This window comes from Seriola aureovittata, chromosome 10, assembly GCF_021018895.1.
Source record: "Seriola aureovittata isolate HTS-2021-v1 ecotype China chromosome 10, ASM2101889v1, whole genome shotgun sequence".
Taxonomy (NCBI): domain Eukaryota; kingdom Metazoa; phylum Chordata; class Actinopteri; order Carangiformes; family Carangidae; genus Seriola; species Seriola aureovittata.
In genome coordinates this window covers 2,946,359-2,971,772 of record NC_079373.1, presented here as the reverse complement: position 1 = coordinate 2,971,772, position 25,414 = coordinate 2,946,359, and the positions used below count along the sequence as shown (strand labels likewise).

The following is a 25,414-nucleotide window of genomic DNA, read 5'->3' as shown; positions in this document are numbered from 1 at the left end:
CCTTCTATAATATGAATACATCAGGGTGCTTTAACAGTCTGAACCTTGAAATTTAATGTAATATTTACTGGCTGTTTCTTGCATCTAGAGGCTGATTTCTAGTTATTAGTGTTGCAAGGCTTGCTGATTATAAAAAGGCAGTTTCTATTATGTTCATGTGCATCAGATGACACGCGTAATTCTCAGCTCCCGAGAGGATACCATGACAGAATTAATAATTCGAGGTAACCATTTCTTTTAAGAGGATTAGAGATCGCCAGAGTGAAGCAGAAATGGTTAATGTGCTGCAGACTGCCGAGGGTGAAAACAACTCAACATACATAATGATGGTGTACTGGAAAGTCAAGGAGGGTGGGCATATTGTTTTTGAATAACTAAGTCGGAGTGAAATTAATACAGAGATTTCATTTCCCACCTTTCTCCCCCAATCCAGACAGGTTGTAAATTAATTTCCATTAGGTTGTGTCGAACGAACAGGGGGATTGTTTCAGAGCTAAAGCCGTGACTAGGGGCGTATATATTTACAATACTGGAACAAAAGGAGTCTATAATCTATACAAAGCACACAACAATACCCGTGAATAAAGAAGCTTGTAGAAAAAGGGAGAGGCAATTTTTCTAATTCTGTTAATTTCACTTCCAAAGCAATTAAAAGCAAGCAGAGATAATGCTGGGAAACAATCGCCGACTGAGAAAGTGTTTCTGTCTTTGTAAATGAAACATCTTTAGGCTAATTTCAACTTCCACGCCTGCATGGTTCACTCTAATTTCAGATAAAATTAACACAGCTAGATTTGGACCTTCATAAAGAAAAAAAAAAAAAAAAAAAAAAAATGAGTAGAGGAGAAAAAAAAAAAAAAAAAAAAAAAAGATCGATCCTGTACACAATAATTTTAGAATTAGGTCTATGTCGCTTGAGCTTTGCTAGATCTAATTTTCAGTATCTATAAGGACATTTTCATACAATTAATTTTCCTTTAATCATAATTGTACAAAGGGACTTCTCTGTATAAAATTGCAATTATATTTCCTCTTTAAAATGTAAGTTTGAATTATGATTTCTTTCCTCATTACGGCTCTGGTTTAATGAATCAATCACTGCATCACTGCTTTCAGACATCAAATTGTGCGGAAAAGTTTCAGCTCCACTTTCTCCCCTCTTTTATCCAAGGAGAAATATTCTCTCGTTCCCCTCCTCGTCCTGTCTCGGATAGTTGGCAGAAAGGATAGCTGGGCCTGTGTGATAAGTGCAGCACATTCTACTTCATTTGCCAGTTTTAAAAGTTAAAGCCTTATTAATTGTTACAGTGTGATATCCACAGGAAAATTGGACTGAACTCATTCAAGAGATGGAGCAATAATAAAAGACATGGCCCACATGTGTATCTCTGTAGGAGGGACATGAATTAAGTTGAGACTTATCCAAAAGCAGCGCTGAACTAAAGGAGGATCTAAACTGTTCATGAGCAGAGCCTGAAGCTCACATTTATTTATTTTTCCTAAATGGTTCTCGGGCAAATATAAAAGTTTAAGTGAAACGTTGAAAAATGAGATTCAGGAAATATTTCAGAGCCATTCCTGGACACAGAGGAACTTGATGAATTTTCTCTACGGTGTAAAAACCTTCACAGAGCGATTTCCAGACGGAGAGCAAGCAAACAGCATCAACCTGATAATTCAATGTTTCCAGAACAAACTGCTCCTTCAATTTAAATGCTATTTTAATGTCATCTTAATGTTCTATTTGTAATGTATTTCCATGCCTCTGTGGAGAACTCGTCTTGCCTTCACCAGTAGCTACACTGACGATGTACGTGGACACAAATGATTCGAGGTTAACAGGAGATCTGACGAAACAAAAGACGCTGTAGTGAAGTAAAGAGCGAAGCTCAACTGGACAAAGACTCTTATGCTGAAAAGCGCGGTTTGTCGAGTTTTATTCATGCCACAAAAAATAAAAAAAAAGCTTAATCAAGTGTGACTCCAGAATAAAGCAGCAACAAATAACAATTTTCAATATATAAAGTGATTTTTTATTGATCACTTAATATAGGTCTTCTGTATGAAATTTAACAATGAAGGATAAATGCACATCTGAAGTTTATATAAACCAGGGTGGAGTCATCAGCTTGACTGTTTTGTTAACATTCATGCATTCAGTTTATATAAAACCAGGGCTGGTGTCATTTGAAGTAACAGCCAACACAAAACATGTTGATCACAATTTAAAGAACCGAAACATCTTTTTTCAACAAAAGGCCCCTGATGTTTCAAATATGGGCCTTAATAAAACAGATATTATAATATTCTTGATAGTATTCCTGATTTAGTTTAGATATAAATTTGGATTCCAGGAATATAAATCTGATCACACATCAAAAGTATGAATGTTCAAATGTAATTTTGTTAACAATAACCAGCCGCTGTCATTGATATTTCTACAATGAAGTGACAGTGTAAACTGCTTTATTTTATGTCAGAAGAAGCAAAAATGAACAGATGAATAATGAATGAATCCAGCCACAGAAAAATAAGCAATAACTATTTGAATAATCAATAAATTCTTGAGGTTATATTTTTAATATTTCTCTGGTTCAAACGTCACAGTTGTGAGGTTGTGAGTGGTTTTCACTGACATATTTCTGTTCGTTTTCAAAATGGATGAAGAGTGAACACTCAGACCTAGGAGTGACCAAACTGAGGAGCAAGGCCAGGATGTGAAGGTGTCCATCTCAAGGACTTGACCTTTGCTGTTACACAGTCTGTTAACGTTTTAAAGAAACAGGAGGTGTTTTACACAAACACAATTTTGAAAAAAAGAGGCCTGATCTTAAAATAAAACGACTGAGGAAAAATCCTGCCCACCACCAAGATGAGAGCAAGACAGATGTGTTAGCACAGCGCTGCTGACGCTCCAGCGCAGAGACTGCAGCTGTCTGTCTTGGAGGTGTGAGGAGAGGCAGAACAAAGTGCTGCAGCTGATGAAGGCACCAAAGATACTGCTTTATTAACTCTCCGTCCACATCAAACCTGCAGCGAGCAGCTCGCTGATTAAACACAGAGACAACACACATCAAACCTGCATGCTCAACAAGCCTGATTAAACACACGCAAGCCTCGCCGCTCTCACGCTAATAACCCGCCGCACAAAAAATACATTAGACCTGAAAGCAAGAGAAGGAGAGGGGGAGAGAGAGGGGAGGGAGAGAGAGGAGTACTTGTATCAGAAAATCACAGACTTGTGAAGAGAAACATAAAAAGAGGATATTTAGAGAAAGAAAGGAGGAGAGAATGGGAAGGAGAAGAGAACGTGTGAGGCGGAGAGAGAGAGAGAAGCTGAGGTACCTGACACAGAGTCATGCACTGGAGAGGAGCCACTTATTGATCAGAGTGAAGAGAATTACCCACCACTGAGGAAATACTTTTAATCAACTTTGCACTTTAAACAACATCTCGCTCGACGCTGCATGGGCTCTTATCACAGCTCCATGGCCACCGTTCCCTACAAGAGGAACCATCCACACAGCCCATGATATCGACCCATTATATTCAGCTTCAATAAAAATCAGCTTTTTCTCCTCAGCCTTTGGGATCTGAGCTGCTAACGGCCGCCCATTGATTAGTCCGGGGATGACAAACTCAAGTAAAGAAATAGATTTTTTTTTTTTTCGACACATCTGAAATCCCTGGGACTTATTGACCATCCTGCACATCTTCACATCTAATATGATGATGATAAAGTAGTCGCAGAGCAGTGGGGGTTGACACATAGTGGTGTTTGGTAGTGAGGGTGGGGCCTGATGGTTAAGATCCGTATCAACCTCCGTCAGTCCTCTGCAACGTCTCTGACATGTTCTCAAACTCATTTGTCTGATGCATCGGTTTCAAAATGTGGCCTTGGTTCATATAAGATACTCATTTTCTCACCAAATCAAATGTCAGATGAACGTAACGTGCTTAACTACACTGAGCAGCAACTGTCAGAATTCATTAAAATATCTGGGCTTAAATCTTATTTCAGTTCCCGGAGCCAGAGGTGACGTCTTCAAACGACTTACTTTGTCCTGTAACAGTTGAAAACTCAAACCATATTTTATTCACAGCAATAGAAGCCAGAAAAAAGCAGCAGCTTCTCACATTTAAAGGCTGAGAGCTTTCATAAGAGGAAAGTAGAGCGACCGTATATTTTAGAATAGTTATTGGCCGCCGGGCGCTCGTCCAATGACATCAACCTTGCATCTGCATAAATGTCTAAGTGTCATCATTTGAGGAAATATAACTGTGCTTGACGGTTGGTTTCATATTAGAACTGAAACAATTCATCGATAAATCGATTTGTTGAAAACAGAAAATCAGAAATCAGCAGCTTTTTCAATAATTAATCACTAACGTTACCTTGTTCCATTTGCTGCTTTTCTTTGTCGTATTACTCATCAGGCTAAGCTTGGTGGTTTGAACAAACAATCTGAAGACATCTCTTTGCGCAGTGGCAAAGTGTGACGGAGACTTTGCACCCTTATCTGACATTTAACAGACGCAAAGATGAACTGATTAATAGCAATAATAGTCAGATTAACTGATAATACAAACAACCTTTCATTGTAGCCCTATTTTATATATTACACGTGTTAAATTAAGATTGCGCTGCACTCAGCACTTTAAAATATACCAGCACCCAAGCTACTGTATTAAGCATAATATACTGCAAACATAACAAATGATAGATACATGAATGTGTCTGTTCACTGTAGGTGTGTCCAACAAATACTGTAACAAATACTGCGTTTATATATATAAAATATATATAAAGACTACATGAATAGTTTCTTATTATTTGCAGCTGTGCAGAAAAGTGTCCAGGTAATTCTCTGCGTCACAGAGGATCATTTTAATTCCACGCCACAGCAGGTTTGGCCACAGGAAATAAAAAAGCGCTCGCCAGCTGTGTGAAGAAATAAAAACGCAGAAATAAAAAAGAAAAAAAGAAAAGCACAAAAAAAAGGTAGAAAATGTCCATCACAGCCAGCAGCGAAATACAAACTGCAAGACTGGTGACAGTGACTGATCACACTGAGCTGATGCACTTGAACACAGGACACCGAACATCAAAGGACCTGAAATGCATGAACACAGTGTAGGCTACATGTAGAACACAGCTGAGGCTCGACACACTGAGCATTAAACTAACAAACTGCAACATGTCAGAGCTGTGAAAAGTCATTTCTTGAATTGTTTGTATTAAAGATGTTTAAAGGCCTCAACTTCAAAAGAATTCGAGGAATTTTGAGACTTTCAGACGGTTTTTTCAGCTCTGTTCACCTCTCAACCACAAAATAATAAAAAAAAAATGCAGTCTCCGACTCTTCTCTCATCCCTCATCTCTCTCCTTTCTAACCTGCAGTCTCTCCTTTATATTCTCGCTTCCTCCTCTCCGTCATTATCTCTCCGTTCCTCATCCCCTCTTATCCCCATCCCCACCACCACCACCACTTCTTTTCTTCTCCTCCATCCCCTTTCAATATCACTGGCGCTCCCTCTCTCTCTATCCCTTATAGTCCATTACCTTCCCTCCCTCTCTCGTTCTCTTTCTCTCCCTCCCCTCCATCCCTTTTTCTTTTCTTTTTTTTTTCGGTGAAAAAGCGTAGTGACTGGGAGCGTCACTCTGTGCGGATAGCTGGGAGCCGTTGGCGGTTATCGGCTCCTGCAGACTCTCTCTGCCGGTCTGATCTGTCTCCTCTTCATTAAGCAAATACGCCGACGTGGAAATGAAAACATAATAGCTATTTGATTTCCAGCGAGATATTTTGCATATTGGTTCAGAGCTGATAGCGGAATTTCATCAAGTCATTTTTTTTCTTTCCTTCTCTCTTCCCTCCCTATCCCGCCGCCACCACCACCACCACCACCACCACCTCCTCCCTCCTTCCCCTTCCCCTTCCCTCCATCCTCACGCTTTAAAAACTGAATTACTGAGCTAGGCTGGCTTTCAGCTAGATTTCTTTACATTGCTGGGAAGAGAAAAAAAAGAGGGAGAGGGAGACAGAGAGAGAGAAATCTAGTTCCCCAGAAAGACTACTTAAACGATTAAATATCCCCCCTATTCCCATCTTTTTTTCTCTCTCTCCCTTTTTGATAACAAGGAAGAAAATTTAAAGAATTCACAGTACTTTAGGTTGACTATACTAATCAAAGATAGGAGTGAGAAAATTAACTCCTTAATGAGCACAGCCGTCTCCCTGATAAAGGTCCTGGGGAGACAGTGGGGTGGGACACTGGCTGAACCCTCGGAGAGAGACATGGAGACAGAGTGGGGGAGATAGAAAGTGATAGAGGGAGGCCACTGGATGGAGGGATGGAGTGTAATCGAAACAGAATGAGAGAGACTTGACACCATGCAGGGGTAACAATGAGTTCCCCCCTCCTCCTCCTCCTCCTCCTCCTCTAAGGAGGAGATACTTGCTTCTCAGGCATGAGGAGGGCAAGTAAAGAAACAGCAGCAATCCCGCCCCCTATAGTGCCCCAGATACCCAGTGCTTTGTGTATCAGCGCCAGCCATGATGGATGGTCCAGTAGCGGGGTATCCTTCATGCCCCCAGAGAGAAAAATTTGCCCTGGAGGAGAGGATCAGCAGCCTCCTCACAGCAGGCCTATCTGATAGTCCAGCGCCTCTCAGGAGGACTATTCACCGGGCCGAGCCCACTGAAATAAATCTCCCTGCTGTTGCTTTCCATGTTGGAACACCGTGTTGCTTCGGTGCTGATAGCGGTTCTGACATGTTGTAGCTGCAGCCCGACGAACACTGTACACACTCACACATACACCGGACCACATACACACATCTCTGTCAAAGCGTTCTGAGGTGAGGGAAGAGGTTCCTATGAAGAACTCTCTGATTAGTTGAAATTAGCGTTCATATCATCAGTTATTTATTTGGCATATAAGGCTGGTGTTGGTCTTTATTTCTATTATTATCAATAACAAAAATAATTAATAATCTAATTTTCTAAAAATCGTTCAGTAATTTCCTAAAACAGCTGGACACCGTGGATTAACAGGAAGAAAAAATGCATTTGTAGGGGACTACTTTCAGTGGTGGATGAATACACATTTGGAGCCCTAACATTCTCAAAATCTTAAACTGTGAGGATGTTCTACCTTTCTAGTGTTTCTGTTGTTTTGTTTTTCACGTCTTGATCTCTGTTTAGTTGTGATGGCTGATGATCAACACTTCTGTTATTCTACAAATAATCAAATGATCAAATCAATTTCTAATAAAAATAATTAGACAACACACACACACATACAACACAAATTCAAATGTATGAGTTAGAGTAAATCTAAAGAGTTTATAAAATCTGTTACTTTTATTTTATGAACTGCAATTAATGTCAATGATTCTCAAAATGGCCGATACCCAAATCCAGTTAATGAAGTCAGTATTTATTTTTTTAGCAGGCTGAATTCTGCACTCCAGCCCTGTAATATTAATGTATATTTAAATGGTAGATGGACAAATGACTGTTGGCGATCAGAGTCAAAAGGCATCATTATCTTAGACAGTACGGACACCTGTGTATTAGAAATTACAAGTTTACAGTAATTTAGAACGCGTTGTTAAATAGTTTGTTCAACAGAGTGCGCTGATGTAAAATGACACACTCTGTGTTAAGTACTGTATATTAGAAAAGAAATGTTTGTTATAGGCTGATAAGGACTACTTTACTTAGCATTATTTCACTGTCTCATCCGTCTCCTGCTTGACACGCGGTGCGGAGACATCTCGTGATGTCTTTGATCACGTCTCTCTCTGGCATTCTGTTTCACAACTGTTTCTTCTCTGGCAGCACTTCAGACGCACTCACCCCAACAGACTGTTTCATTTCCCTCGAGGATGCCTCACTCCCACATACATCACAGAGGAACAGCAGACTAGTTTAAATACGGCGAAAACGCTGCGTTCCTCTGAAAAATCTACAGAAAAGTGAACATGTGTGCGTTATGATAAGAGAGTACGGCAAAGACGGAGTGTGTATGTTCCAGACACATATTTCTCAAAAGAAAGAATTACATGTTGCGGATGTAAATTCAAACTGTTCAAACTCTTCACTTTCCTGTTTCCCGGCACCAGTTCCCCATGATTCACATTAGCCTGCATGTTTAATGAACTCGTTAGACTAAGACCATCTGCCCAGGAACATGTGGTTCACCCAGGAAGTGGACAGTTCAGGACATCTATTTCTGCTCCAGTATATCTCAGTCAGGCAGGAAATGACAGAAGAGGAATGGTCAGCAGTAGCACACTATCCTCAGCCACTAGGACACCCCCAAATACCACACATCAATATCTATGACTCCATCTGCACATCCAGTGACCCTCTACAAAGGGTTCCAACCTCAGGGCTGAGAAACTCAAGGCCATGGATACAGATAAAATAATTTCAGACATGGTATGAGCTTCACACCCTGCAAAGTGTTTATATGATAAAGGGAAATGTAATTTGTTACTCTCTTAGCTCTCTTGGCAAACGAAAGCTGAGCTGCTGATACTAAATATTGTTTTTTTAATGCAACAACAGGTGGTTAAAAAAGAAAGAAAGAAAAGAAAGAAAGAGGGGAGGTGTTTCATAGGGAGGGAGATAGAGAGCAGTTACCATGCAGCCCAAACTGAGACCCTGGACTATTGAAGCCAGGCATGCAGACGAGAAAGCCAGCCGATAAGCCCGGCTGATAAAAGATAGAAAATAGCAGCAGATTTGAACTTTCCCACCGTCCTAAGATCCACAGGGGGAGGAGGGGTGGATTCAACTACTTATTGAATCCCTTCCTATCTACACCAAACCCCCCCCCCCCCCCCAGAACCCAACAAGGCCGCAAGTGGAGAAAGGATACGCGGTTGATACACTCACTCTCTCTCTCACACACACACACACACACACACACACACACACACACACACACACACACACACACAGCAGCAGGGTTCCCACTGTTGAACAATGCTACGACTCTTCTAAAAACTGTAGTGAACGCCTGTGATACTGTGGAAAGACCGTGAACCAGTGGGAACCAACACACGCACAGAACAATGGTGCACGCACACAGAGAATTATCAGCATAATCTCACACTGCAGAATTTAAAAGTTAACATAACCTTTTTTTCCATGGAGAGGTCAAGGGAAGGTCACCAAGAGCTAACCAGTTTATGCACACACACACACACACACACACACACACACACACACATACAAGGTCATGAAATATGTGAATCTACCCCATCATCGTTCCATCCTCAAATCACATCAGTGACAGTGTTTCTTTCCATATCTCTGCTCCTCTCCCTCGATATAAGAGACTCGGCCTTGGGTAAAATGGTGAGAATTTTCACACACTTTTACATACAGACAAACACACACACACACACACACACACACACACACACACACACACAGTTTGGTGAAATGAGGTCATTGCCGACATGGTTTTGGCTGTGAAATTTATTGATGGGATTCATTCACAAGGTCTGCACCGCAGACGCTCTTTGGCACCAGTACGACTGTCACTCCGGTTCTTGCCCAGCAGCACAAGTGTGACGTCCATATAAAAACACACACTTACTCTAACTTTGTATATATTCAAGATTGATTTTCAAGCCTCTCTGTGGGTTGTAAAAAAAACAGTCCTGCCTCAGGGTTTATGGAAGATAAAGTCCAGCTAAAAACAAGGCTGCTTCTGTTTGTGTGTTGTTGCTCTTTTTAGCCATGTAGCTCAGAACAGTGAGTAAATAAAGAGCCATGTCCAGCTCTTTCAAAATAAGACCAACATCTCAAATGATCTAAACTGCATCTGTGGTTGGTTAATAACAAGGTACTATGTCATCTGCTGATATAATGCATCACACTAACAGAGAACAGGCAGAGAGAGATGAAAACTACAGGAGACGTCGTACGGCCCAATTAGCAACATGAGAGACATTTCTCTGTGTGTAGCTGCACGATGTGGGAGAATCCGTTCTCATGCATTTGACTTTTAGTGTGACTAGTGTTTGCCTGTTGTGTGTGTGTGATATAATAAGTCTGATTGCAATCCCTGTCCCTTGATCTCAACCTTGAATAAAGACGGGAGGCAGATGAGAGATTATAACGGTATGCAGGAGGAAGGAGAGAGACTCCCTCCGCTGTGGTCCTCCCTCGCTTACCCTCTCACACCACATCTTTTGATATGAACCAGCTCTGTGTTCATGTCACTGCAACGCTGAAGAGAAAAATAACACTGGTGAAAACTAAGATCTTCAACTGATCAAGCATCCACGTGGCTTTCTGATCCGTTTGTTGTCTGTTCAAATACTCTCTCTCTCTCTCTCTCTCTCTCTCTCTCTCTCTCTCTCTCTCTCTCTCTCTCTCTCTCTCTCTCTCTCTCTCTCTCTCTCTCTCTCTCTCTCTCTCTCTCTCTCTCTCTCTCTCTCTCTCTCTCTCTCTCTCTCTCTCTCTCTCTCTCTCTCTCTCTCTCTTCTCTCTCTCTCTCTCTCTCTCTCTCTCTCTCTCTCTCTCTCTCTCTCTCTCTCTCTCTCTCTCTCTCTCTCTCTCTCTCTCTCTCTCTCTCACTCTCTCTCTCTCTCTCTCTCTCTCTCTCTCTCTCTCTCTCTCTCATCAGTGACTGACTGACTGTTGAAGTTATACCATTGGTCGGCCAGCCGAGTCTCTGAGTTTCCCCATTGGCCCCTTTTCTAAGAAGCCCCTAGCAACATATTTAGCAATTTTTTGAACAAAACCTTAGCTTCTTTCTGTAGAAATTGGCCCATGATCGCAGGATTGGTCTTTCAGTGCACATCAGCAGCTTGGAAATGGCTTGAAGGTGATTGTTATAAAAATACTGTATATGTGAGCACAGAGAGTAGGAGAGAAGCAATGTGATAAAGGGCAAAAAACAGCTAATTAGCTTATTACATCATCTGGTGACATTTAGTGACTTTTCCAGCAGCTCTGGCTAATTCTATAGTTCTTGACTACGATGATAATACACGGTGGAGCCACATACTAACTTTTGGCCCAGTCTTGTTTAGCTACTTCATCCTCCTCCTCCTCCGCCTCCGCCTCCTGATCACCCTCTGTGGCCTTTGCTTTTGCTTTTTATCCAAGTGTCAACCCTGAAACCTCATGTAAACTGTACAGCTACACAGCAGGAACCAACACACACACACACACGCAGATGTTTCTGCTTGTCCCAGAGACTAAACACACTAAGGGAGGGCGGGAAAACAGCTCTGGCAAACAGAGACAAAAACACAACTAATAATGTAACAAGAACCGCCCTGGGGATGGTCTGTGTGTGATTCTGTATCGTTGCTTTCACACATGCACCACAACCCTGAACTTATCTAGACATTTCCTGGAGGAGCTGTATGTGAGAACACAAATGTCCAAATCAGTCGAACCGGACGTTGAATGGACTTCACCCCACCAGATCCCTATGAAGTCAGTCGATGGAGCCCATGTGTGAATACAGCTGGTCACTGCCCAGAGAATTCACAGAGAGAGAGTGGGCGTGTTGATGACGTTTCTATTATGTGACTAGTGCGAAACCGGAACAATACAACCCTCTGAGTGTGAAGGAGAAGGGTCATTTACACGAAAGCACCAACAAAAATGTCTAAGAAAACAAGCTTCGGAAACTCCTGTCACTGAAGACAGACACCAAAATCAGACAAATTCAAGGATGTTTATTTGTGATGTAAACAAAACACTGCGATATCCAGTCTACGTTTTGCTTGATGTCCTGCCTCCTGCACACTCTACACAGTCATGTGAACGGACCTGATTCTCCAGCCACTGTCCAGAGTTCACGTAAGACGACTTATGTGTTTTATGCACAGAGGGAATGCATTAGGGGCATCTGCCTAAAACAGATTCATCCATCTTCATTATTACAGATAAGATGCAATTTTAATTGTTATATTTACAGTGTGTGGAGTTTTTGCGTGTTTTGGTGCTGTCCAGGTACTGCAGTTCCCCTCCACAGTCCAAACACATGCAGTTTAGGTTCATTGGTGACACTAGATTGCCCATATGTGTGAAAGTAAGTCAGATCTTTGATTGACAGGTGACCTGTCCGGGGTCAAATGATGTTTGAGAAGCATTTCGTTGCACGAAAAGACTCAAATTTATATGTATCAAACAGCCTGTGTGACACCTGCAGGTGACTTCCCCCTGTCAAGAACCCATGATTCTAGATTACTGTAGACTCCAATAACTGTATCATCATATGGTACAATAACAAAATCGTTTAAACTGATGGCTGACATGCTACTACTGTGGCAGAGTGCGAGGGCATTCAATGATTTTATAATAAGACAGTGATTCTGAATGGTTTGATAAGTTGACCATTACTGCTGTTTATGTTCTTAGTTCATATGCTATTTGCCTGACTACACTGTAACTCAAACCAAGTTATCTCACACACAAACACTTTTGAGAAAATTCATTCTAAATATACTTTTTCCTCACAGATATCTTTTGTAATTACATTTTATTCCGTTAATTAAAGGATATAAATCATCTTAAAGGTCTGATTTGCCAAAACCTATCCTCTCCTCTTTCCTCAACATAACTAATTGTTCCCATAATGGATTTCAGGAGTGCTCTTTAAGTATTAAACTAAACGTCTCCGCCGTCATGGGTTTAAAAATGTTTCTTAATCTGCTCTCTTCGTCATCATTACTGTCTACATCTCATGTGTGAGTTGCAATTAACAAGTACGATCAATGTTACATTCACAATAATACAACTGCAAAGACACATCTGAGTAGAGAAGCTGCTGTGGATGCTTGAAACCCTCAGACACAGAATTAGAGAGAGAGAGAAGTTACACATAAACAGGATGAATATATAACTGTAGGTTGTTTATTACAGTATACTTGAGAAGGCATCACAATCACCTTGTATTAAAGGAATAGTTCGACATTTTGGGAAATAAAATGATCTGTGTTCCTTCCAAGAGTGAGCTCCAAGAGTTGTGTGTTTGTTGTGGAGCTGGATTCAGGACGTGGTAACAACTACAGCAAAGTCAAATCAAAGTTCACCTATTAACACATTTTATCTATCATATTAGTCGAATTCTGCTGGTGTTATTTGTATTTTGGAAATTTGATAAGAACCAGGTGACCATTTCCCCCTTGTTTCCAGCCTTTATGTCAAGCTAGGCTAACCACATACTAATATTAAATTCAGACTTAACACGTTAGAGAAATGAACTCAACCTGCACCAGAGTCTTTATGACCAAACCCAACTGAACCTACTCCCACCAAGTCCTGAACAACCATACTGTATGTACCAATGGCAGCATACTGGACCCTCATCATCATGGTTACTTTAATAAACACACAGTTAATCCTACGGCTCTGGCATGGTTTGGTTAGCTTTAGGCACAAAGACTACTTGGTTAGAGCCAGTTTAAAGCTACACTGGGCTGTTGAACCACTACATGAGAGTTTTGAGGGAGGGGGACTCTTCATCCCTCCTTGTTATAAAAAAAATGGCTCAATGATATGATTTCCTGTTTATACTTGGAAGAGATAAGATACTCTATGTCAAACTGTTACTATAAGTTTGTGAATATTTAGGGGCCATTTGTGGACTGGATTAGAGGGCAGGGTCTCTAACATGTATCTGTACAGGTCTATGTCCTAAGAAACACAGAGTCTCCCACACTTACTCTGACTTTGTACAACCAACAGACTCTGTGTCTCTCAGGCTCCTGAATTCTCTGCTGGACATTTTGAGTAGCGGTGGGTTTTTCCTTCTCAGCTTATTTGGTATGCATGTATAATTTACTAATATTATTGTAATATGCTTTATGTATTCTGGCCTTTTTTCCAGAGGGGCTTTGTGTCTGTTCTTTTTTCTCTTATTCTCTTGTGTGTTTTGTTGGAAAACGCCAAATAAAATATTAAAACAACAACAACAAAGTTTGGTTTAAGCACAAAAACTACTTTAGCGAACAATCATGTTTTGGTAACAATAAGGCCTTTGTTACGGTTAGAGGGCCTTCATCGCCATGGTTACGATAGCAAACAGGCAGTTTAGGTTGTGCAACGGTTTCAAGAACCAATGACGACCATCACGTATCCTGTGTTCCGTCATCCCGTCCACCAAGGTTATAATAGTTTATATAGCAAATAGATCTCTCATCAGTTTTATTTTCAGTTAACGAAAATGTTTTGTCATGTCTAGTTTTCATTATTTGGTTAGTTTTAATTAACAATAATAACCTTGCCACCTACCTCCACCCCGATCTCCACCCAACACGGACTTTTGTCTTTACACAGTGTCACCTGACTTCCTCGTTTGTTTCCATCATAATTACTAAAGACACTGATGGTAAAACTATGTAACAGTGACACTTTTTCTGGATATTTCAGTGCTGAAAGAAGCTAATATCTGAGCTTATTATTGGTCTCTCTCTAGTACATGCTTACCAGCAATTATATTTTCTAATATTTTTATCACAATGAGACTTTGTCTACTTCATATCTGGTTTCCAAAATTGTCACGAGGTGGATGTATAAATAAGCACAGATGTGGCACTGATCACGCCACATCTGTGTGATCTTTGGCTGCCTACTGAACAGCTGCCTCTCCCACTGCCAAGAAGAGGAAGGGTCTACCAGGAAACCCTCTGTGAGAAGTAAAGAGAAATACCAAGGGGGGGGGGGATAAAAGGGCAGAGAAATGATAAAGATAAAGAGACAGACAAGCAAAGCAAAAGAAAAAACAAGGGAAGAGATATGGAACGATGGTGGTGGGGGGGCGGAGGGGGCGGAGGGTCTTTTTGTTGGAGAGAGAGCACAAATAGAGAAGAGGGGGGTACGCCACTCACAACTTGGCTTTGCATCTGTTATCTCCGCCTCCTGTCACAAGGCTTAAAATAAAAATAAAAATAAAGTGAGATGGTGGCAGCAGTGTTGCAGCGATAGCCCCGTGGAGCATGGAGAGGGGATGTAAAGCAGATATCTGGTTAAATATAACCCACTGCATGGCTGGCAGCAGCAAAGAAAGGGGGTATTTTCAAGAGGCAGGGCATCACTGGAGCCCTCACTGCCCAGATAACATCCATGTTAAGAGTGTGTGTGTGCGTGTGTGTAAAAGACATATCCATAATTACTCTACTGATCGAACAAACGCACGCACAAGTATGCAATCCCAGAAATACACGATTACTTTTACACACTGATGGAGAAAAACACACACACACACACACACACACACAGAAGGAGCAGAGCCAAGAAAAGATGTGCTCGCTCACATCTATGTATCTCTCTGCCTCGCCAAAGGAAGTATCAGCAGCCCCCCCCCCCCCCCCAACGCAAAAAGTCACAACGGGATTTCTGATGGGAAAAATGTGCTTTCCTCAGATGATGGTCAGATAGAGGGGGAGTACAGCCAAATGTCAAAGATGATAAATGGAAGGGTGCAGAGACAAGATCACACACACACACACACACACACACACACACACACACACACACACACACACACACACACACACAAACAAACAGACAGGCAGGCACACACACAGAGAAATATTCTCTTCCTCACTTCTACTCATAAAAGCACACATGCAAATACGCGTGCACACACACCAGAGCTGCAACTGTCACATCCATATTTGATGAATCTATCAGAGCTGACATCCAGTATTCAAATCATCTGTAATCAGGAGAGCACACTTTGAAAAACACACCTTTCCTGAAATACTGAAATGTCTTGCTTTGCCCAGTGTACAAAAGTTCAGCTCTGCTTCATGTCTCAGTTCAATATGACAGCAAGGAAAGGTTTTTCAAAAAGGGGTCACATGGTGTTGTACTGCACTTCAGGCTGCAGCTACTGATTGTTCTCATTATCAGGTCATCTGACTGATGATAAATAGAAGATAAAAAGTCCAAATGTTAAAGATATTTAGTTCAAAATGATATGAAACAGAAAAAAGCAGCAAATCCTCACACAGATTTATCAACTATGTCCCATCTTCCACCAGGAGCTCACCTCAATTCAAAGTTTTCTTCCTTTATAGTCAGACTGGAGCCAAAGTTGTTCAAGTTATTCGCAAACATCCTGTTCCAAAATATTACTGCTTAAAGACTTAGGATTTAAAACAGTTTATGATCATTAACCCCAGAATTCAACCATATCCAACAGAGAGCAGTACGAGCACTTCAACTTATTACAGTCATGACATGATGATTTTCTCTTGTCCATTTGTAGCCTAGAAATCAGACCAATCAGTGAGCTCATGTGTACTGACTCTCACAGATGGGTCCATCCCGACCCACCCCATCCGTCCGGAGACAGGTCGGGCCAATCACAACCATTTATCTAAAATGGGGCAGGTTGAATGTGAAGACTGAGGTGCTGAAGCATTATTGGTAATAATCAAGATGGCGGCCGCTGATGTGGAGAAGCCTGTTGAATCTGTTATCACATCAGTATTGAACAAACTGGACGGCACATTTTCTTTAAAGAAGTTTGTTGATGAGAACGATGCGTTTACTGAACTGAAACGTTCAAGATCCATTTACAAATGCAGATTGGTCTGGAGATGCGTCTGGTACAATAAAATAAAACACAAGTGAAGTGACAAGAAGTGAAAACATTTAAACGACCACAATGCAAATACAAAACAGCAAAAGAGAAAATAAAACCAGCAATAAGCAGAAAAGGACTGAACTGTGCAAAAACCACAGGAAGTAGGATTTCAATGAGCAGTGAGCTGGTATCAAAGAAGCCCACACCACTGGCTTTTGTTTTAATGTGAAACACACACAAATGTATGTGGTGTGTAATGTAGTTACACCTGTCAGCAGGTCACAGAGGTCGTATTTATAAATGGCTGATACATGCCTCGCTGCTTGTGTAAATAACTTCCCCACCTGCCATGTAAACAATCTTTGGACCAGAGCAATTATTCATGGGAGAGGTTTATTATAGAGACAGGCTACTGAAAAAAAACACAGGCTGTCACTATAACAGGAGGGAACTATCAGAACTTAATCTGATTTGAGACCAGGACTGACAAACTTAAACAAACTCAATAACTTTTTTGTTTCACACGTGTTTAAAAACACACAACCTTTCAGGAAGATTAGTTTGTGTTTATTTCTTTATGCCTAAGCTAAATCTACTTGTGGTGACCTAAAAACATAATGATAAGTTTCACTATCTATTTATTTTTTACAATAATAACTTAGTCTTTGAACCTCAGAGATTTGTATTTGTATAGCACCTTTGGAATTTCTCAGAGCTGAGAATAAAATGTTTTACAATGATATGAAACCGAGGAAAACAGGAATTGGATAAAAGCATTATTAAAATTATTATTGAATAATTTTCTGTTGATTGACAAATATATTAACCCATTAATTGTTTTTGCTCTAAATCATCATAGTGAACATTTCAGGCACCTGTGTTTCCAGTCACACACATGGAACGATTGTGAAAACATCTCTGACAGTGGAGCTGCTGTGATGCTTTTGAGCAACTGACTCTGAAAGCTCAACATCAGAGCACCCTTGAACGCACCATTAGAGAAAACAAGGACACTTCCTCGTCTCCTACCAGACAGGATGAGATCCACAGCTGCTCAAAGGCAGTTCTACCTGCTAAAGAGTTGAACCTGCATCATCCAGTAGGAGAATGTCTCTCTGTCAACTAGATCAACTCATGAAGGACTCAGTATCTCGTCATTAGGTGGCACCCATGATGACAGCACCTTAGCCTGGCCTGTCCTTGCCCTTACTGGTCTGCTGTCTTCTGGGGCTTTAGAGTCATGGAGCTTAGCCTGTGTTTGTGTGTGTGTGTGTGTGTGTGTGTGGTGTGTGTGTGTGTGTGTGTGTGTGTGTGTGTGGGTGACTTGAGAGATAATTTTAATATCGGGCCGGTGTGGATTGCTGATAGTGTTTTAAGGCAGGGCCCGGTGGACCAAGCTCTGGTAGTACCTATCTGTAATTAGTAACCATTCCCTATCACTGATAAGATAAACTACGACTGACCTTTTCCATTTGGTCACCATGGCAACCCAACACCCCCAACCCAGCACCACCGCCCTCCCCTTGGTATTATTTTAGTGATTAAACAGCAAATAGTGCCGAAGATGTGAGGATCTGATAGCAGCATGATTAATAATAGTCCTCCACATGGTCCTCTGAGGTGTGTGTGTGTGTGTGTGTGTATATGTGTGTGTGTGTGTGTGTGTGTGTGTGTGTGTGTGTGTGTGTGTGTGTGTGTGTGTGTGTGTGCTGAGAGGAGGGGCCCGTCAGTGTCAAACAGTCATTGTGAAAAGGCTTGGCTTGGCTTTTTGTGATGAATAATTGAAATTTAAGATGAGCTGAAAGTGAAATAAAAGCGTCGGGATGAGAGCGATAGATGTCTCCCTCCTCTCTGAGGAGAGGGAACATTAACGTTACCCTCTCCCATACCCACTCAGCTTTTGCCCACCATGGCCCTTTACGTTGTGGGGGGACTGTGCTGTGGAAGCGCTATCTGTTGATGAATAATGAATGCTGGATTCCAGGGTTACCTCCTCCTCACTTTAAAACACTGCGCTGTGGTTTTAGAGTGGCGGGCAGGAGGACGAACTTCCTGATCACAGAAACTGCAAATGAGAAACTGAGTGAGTTCTTGATCGATGTCCGCTGACAAATTCCCCCTCAATGGAAAAGCACACAGTCACTGTGAAGATAGTGTGAGATACATTCAGGTGTGAATATGATGAAACACTGACTATCGAAATGAACTGACACCACAGTCTACAGAGGCCACTCTGACATTTATATATGGCTGTTTTTTACATGTTGTGCTACGGACCAATGTTTTTAAGAGTAGGTACAATGTTTCTTACACAGCTGATGTGATGCACGGTCCTAATATAAAAAATGGAAGTGAACAATGCAGGTGTCAAATTCGTCCAACTTGGAGGAGGAAATGTTGTGAAAGAGGAAATGCACTGAACATGTTCATTAGGCCTCAAGGACACACTCCCGATTGGTAAGAGAGACAGGATGTAAAACATGACTTTAGATTTTAAATCCAGTCTGGGTTGCATACTGTGACCTTATTTAATGTATTTAAGTTATGAGAAAATACAGCTCCATCATTGCTTGTGCAAATGATACATATAGTGACTCTAAAACCCGCATACCTCTCAAATTTCAATGTCAAGTTTCACAACCGAGTTAATTATCACCTCTTCTGATAGTGCTCTCAGTCAATATCTTCCTCTTCTCCACCGTCCACTGTGCTCAGGGCTCAGAGCGAGGCCTTCCCCACTCCTAGGAAGCCTGCTCTGTATCTCCCTCCATTTGCATACCAGGGAAATGGCGAGTAGGTATGCAAAGCGGGACCAGTTGACTGAAAGGTCATTGTGGGTTTGCTGAGGCCAGGCAGCCAAAAAAAAAAAGCTAAGCAGAACCTGGCCAACTGTTATCGGTCAGATCCCGTAACTGATAGCATTTGGAGGGGAAGGGATGAGAGGGGGTGCACTCCTTCCCTATACTAAAAAGGGAAATCTCCCTTTTCCCTCCACTGGTGGATTAGAGCACTACAGGATGTCCTTATGTAGCTCCACGCCAAACTATTTATAGACATTATAGCTGTTATCTGTTCTAACTATAACACATACCCACCACCTGTATCAACTGACTTCACAACGAAAATAGTGAACAACATTAAATCCATGTTCTGTTCCACATGGTGCTTAACGCTGCAACAATAAATGCAGCTGGTTTAAAATACTTGGTGCAATCTTTGTCTCTGTGTAATACAACAACACCTGTTATATAGGAAATGTAACTGAAACTAGATTATGTTTTCTATATGCATAATGAGGATATGTTAAGTTAAGTTGCAAATATGTTGATACTGAACGTATCTGAAAAGACAAAATATGTGACTTGTAAAACAACACTCACTCGTAGTGACATCAGCTCTATGAAACTTGTTTTTGGTTTAGATTCTCACAGCACTTTGTTACAGTCAGGAAAAGACTGAGGTCTGGTTTAATACAGAAACTGTTACAAGTGACTTTGCAAGTTTATTTACTTATAACAAAAACCACAATCTTTCACTAACCTTAACCAAAGGGCTTTTGTTCCGTAAACGTAACTACGGTCTGGTGTGACAGACGTGCACGTTGTACACCTGCCGTCCACCCACAACCACCAACCAGCTCCTTCTGGCTCTGCTGCATTTGATAAATGTAGCTTTATAAAAAACAAAAACCTCTAAACATAATTTAGCAAAAGAGTAAGTTTCTTACAAAATGTATTTACTGTTGCCATTGCATAAAACCAGTGGGATAGAATATTTGCAGGAGACAGGGTTGACAAAAGAGAAAGCACAAACAGGGAAACTTTGTAAATCCAGAAGTGCTACAAAACACCAAAGCACAAGTAAACAAAGAGGGAAAACACATAGCTGTAGAATTTGGAGCATTGGCAAATTGGAGCAAATTTCCCATAAGGCTTTGTTCTTTCTCTCTTGCATGTGCTTTGTCCCGAGGTAGTGGTAGTGCAGCACATGGATAGAATGATGTAAAATAGTTTTTTTTTTTTTTTTTTAATAAAAACTAACCAAAAAACAGTACGTATTCAGAATTTAAAAACAGTTGTATAAAGTTTTTGTGGCTTTGGTGGAGCTGAGAAATGAACCCTGATGATGTCATGGTGATGTCAGAAGCTCAGGTCTTAAAAACTACACATTTATATCAAAACGCCTGACGCATTACAAACGAGGGGTGAGGAGTTTAAAGCATGTAGGTGTTTCCCAGGAAGGTAGAGTCTGTTGAAGAGATGCATTATGGGAAATGTAGGACCCATTATTTCTGAAATTTGCCTCATTCTAGGAACTTCAAATTGGGACATCTTCACCCATCAGTTTGACCTTTACAATTCTATATTTATCCGTCTCTCTTTTGGAAATGAAATATTGAATACCTGGAGTAATGTGTCAGTTCTATTTTAATTGGAATTACAGTCCAATGAAAAACATAGTCTGTATGTAACATCTTCTGGAGATTAAACAGCATAACTATGGTGCTGTTTAATGTTGCTGCTGAAATTTTTTGTTTAAATGTAATTTTTAATATTAAAACTTTCAATGCCGCTTTCCATTTTTATGTGAAAACAAATAAGTAAAACCAAATCTGCACGGGCAGTTTTAGTTTTATTAGTTTTTTGTGATACTGTGGGTGAACTTACCCCCTTTAATTTTCTGATGCCATATACTATACACATACACACATACATCTATATCTATACAGATATATATATCTATATAGATATAGATAGTATATAGATATATCTATCTATATACATACACACACTATATAGATATATATAGTGCAGCGTATGAAATATCTTTTTCCACATTTTGTTTCTCTGGGGATGACCGGATTAGTTTGGTTACAATTCCCATATTATTTCTCACACAGGCCTAAGCTCCAGAATAGGGACGGGTCTCCTGACATTGCAGTCATTGGGGTTTGGGGGGTTCAGAGGAATGTGCCTACTGAGGAAGATTTAGCCAATCAGATGAGTGTCAGCCATCCAGAGATATTTTAGAGATAATAAGCATTCTGGGAGATCTCTGGAAAATTCCTGCCCCTTACAATGGAGCAGATAATGGATGCCATACACCGCTGAGTGATGTGGATGGAGGCAAGATCAGATTCACACATGCAACATACACCACACACACACACACACACACACACACACACACACACACACACACACACACACACACACACACACACACACACACACACACGCACACACAAGTTTAAACATACTGTTGCTGGTATAAGCACTTCCCAGCAGCACTTTGAAGGCAATGTGGCTTTGGTATATACGCACACACGCACGCACATGTGCACACGCGCACACACACGCGCACACACACACACACACACACAGGGACACAGTATGTCCGCATGATTGCTTGAGTAAGCGAATTAGCTTCAGCAATGGCTGAGGAGGCAATAAGTTGGCAGAAAAGAGGGATAATCTTTTATCTTTTACCCTCCCAAATGATTTCTTAAAGTCTGTATCACTTCCCTGACAGTTGACGTTCCACTTTTTCCTTTTTCATTATTTATTTATCTATTTTTGCTTTGTGTGAATTCAGCTAAAATACTTCTAAAGCGGTTAATGGCCCTATCGCTGCCTCAGATCTGCTGCCACATGCTGCCTTCTCCCTGCTTTCCCCCATTTTTTGAGATATTCTCCAGCCCGACCCCCGAAGAGCCGCCGCTTTATCAAACCGTCTTGACGAGAATGACACGGCCAATTATTGACAAATTATTCCTTCATAGAATGACAGTAAGACAAGGAGAGGAGTGAGAGAGAGAGAGGGGGAGAGAGACTGTTGGCTTGTTGAGTGGAACCCACCCCAACACCCCCGTAACAGGCCTGAGGAGACAGGCGTCTATCTATCAGATTCTATTAAGAGCTTGGCACTTTGGCGAACAAAGCTGCCTGTGCCCTGCCACGCATTAACTGCTATTATACGCTCATGAACTTTGTCACAATCACAATGGTTCCCCCCCTATTCTCTCTTTCGCAAATTTTTAGTCTCCTTTTGTGCACTTAAGAACCAGAGAACCGCATCACTTTCTCTTTGTGTGTCTGCGTGTGTGAGAGTCAAAGATTGGATATACGAGATGATGATATATACAAAAAGAGACTGCTGTCAGAAAAAGAAAAAAAGTGTTTTGTACAGGGAAGCTGACAAAGCTACATGTGTTTTTTTTCCTATTCATTGATACTGGGTACTGCCCATTACAACCGCAGTCTTACACTGTGTCAACAACATCAGGTGTCAAGAAAAGATGATCTGTTTGAAGTCTGGTGATATTCTGTATTTTTCATTGTCAACAAACCAAATGAAAAGACCAAAACCAACAATAAAATGATCCGTCTATCAAGTATTAATGTTTCGAATGTCCATTGCATTCCTGACACTGGAGCACAGTGCACCAGCTGGGCATAAAAAAGTAGATCCCAACTCTTATTAGCTACGCCCGACTTTGTGAATTTACACCGATTGCAGCAAACCTGACTGACCGCGGTTGTAGCTGCGCCTGGTCTTATGATGTGTGTTCACATGAATACACGCAAAGTGGTGATTGTTGCTAAGCAACAAACTTCACTCTAACTTCTACTTCTTCTAAAAAAGCTGGATATGGATAAAGAACAGCAAACCAAAAAAAGGAAACCCAAAAAGAAAAGGAAAATGAATTTTACTCTTTTAATAGCCCGACATGCAGGTGTCCGATGTACATTGATCATATCGCCAACGGTACTTTGAAACGCTCCGTTTGCATAATGTGAAGCGCAATCAGCAGCTGCAGGGCGGAGGACAGCAGACGTTTCTGTCCCGTGCTGTAGAGGGGAGAGCTCCTCCATTAGCTCAAATACAGCTTGTCTGCTACAGTGAAACCTCTCCATCAGCTGATTGTCTGATCAGACGTACAGTGGGTTTGTCCGATCATGGATGACACTTTCTCAGCTTTATGCCCTTTTGTTATTTATTCTGTGAACAAGATGCGCTGCCATCGTTGTTTTTCCTCCTGGTTGTGTGGTCAATATTTTTCCTGTTATTATTACCGTGGATACTAGTATGGTTTTTACCAGATGTAAAAGTTATACCCAGGCACAACATATACAGGGTTTAAGTCTAAGTGGTGCATAAGTCATAACTTTAAGATGTTTGTAACCTTCAGTTTACATATGTCCAGCTGGTGCAGTCCGTTGCTGTTGCTTGCTTTCAGTAAGTGCTAGACATGAGTCCCTGCACTGAAAAGTATGTTGTATGACAATTCATCGTGTCCACTTAAAGAAAGTTTGAACGAAATCGACTGAATTTTGTTACTTTGTCAGCTCTTGGTTTTCATGTGTGACATTTGATGATGGACCTTCAGCCTGACATTAAAGATACAGTCATTAAGAAGGTTGTTTTCAGACGAGATGACTCTTCTTCTACTCGCATCCACTCAAACTGGCAACCATCCGGTTTGAGTCACACAAGCCAACAGCGCGTGGTTTCTTCAAATGTGCACCACTTAAAAAAAAAAAATAAAAACACCTCCCATGGATTTAAAAATAGCATGAGTGTAAAAGATATGGCACACTTGAACTGGCCCACTAATCATTAGTCGACTAACTACCTAATGCTTTATCAGTTATTTGTACCATTGCTTTGTGAACCGCCTGTCTTATCTCCTGCATCATAATCGGAGGGACTTTGAGGCCTAACGGTCGGGCGGCTGCAGGGAGACAGATGGACCGCAGAGTTTGAGAGAACTTTGATATCAACACGACACAGTCAGGCCAGCAGGTAGGTAACCCTGAAGCATTGGGGGGGGGGGGGGGGGGGTCCAGGGGTCCGCCATTTTTAGGAGAATTTATGATTTCTTTTTAGTAATTAAAGGAAATACTGCAAAACACTTCCATGACAATTAAGGTACTGAATAATACAAAAGGTGTTACATTTTACATTCTGTTGATGATTGAAGTTGTCAAAATCCCAGAGCACAGTAATATTAATATGGACCAGCATCTACATGGCAATGGAGAATGTATGAAAAATATTCACTCGCCCCTCCACCTGTATACAAATAACAACAACGTTAGCCTTTTGTAATGATCTCATATCTTCTGTTATCGAGACACGAGATCATGGCTATCTGAATCGAGGTTTCGCTCTCGGTTTCAGAATTGTTAGACCCCTAGTCTTGACTGAATCATCTGGTGTGTGTACTTACGGGTAAAATATTAAAACTATGTCTGTGGCCTCGAATGTTTTTCAAATTGAATAATAAACGTAGAGAATCCAATGAACCATTTAATGTTCTTAACCAATTTAGAGACACTACAAGTAGGTATAATTCATCCATTGAGGATTTGATCTCTAAAGTATAAAACAAACTGTAAAATTTTTTAAGATTTCCAAAACCTAAATCTGATTACATTTGAGAAGCTAGAACTGATACATATCTGACCTTTTAGCTTGAAAAATGCCTTAAATAATTCATGGATAATCAAATCAGTTGCTGATTGATTTTCTGTTGATAAACTAATCAATTAATTGAGTAATCATTTCACCTATAATACATGGTGTGAAGCTTCACAAATTAACTATATTCAAGTGGAGATCCCAAAGTCAAGCTGAATTTGTGGCAGTTAGGCAATAAAACCATGAACAAAACTAAGAATATTTTCATGTCATGAACAATACATCTAATTAGTTTACTTAATCTATGCACCCTATATCTTCAGTGAAGCTCTGAAACAGGCAGATAGACAATATAAATGGGGTATTTTAAATAGGGAAGAAAAACTAGGGGTGACTGTAACAGGGAAGACAG

The 25,414-nt window shown here is 40.9% G+C and overlaps 1 protein-coding gene across 1 annotated transcript in view; it reads right to left on the bottom strand.

The window, feature by feature from the left end:
• zfpm1 (zinc finger protein, FOG family member 1) overlaps positions 1 to 25,414 on the bottom strand; it is a 111,604-nt gene that overhangs the window by 65,030 nt on the left and 21,160 nt on the right. The gene's annotated exons all lie outside the window — the stretch shown is intronic.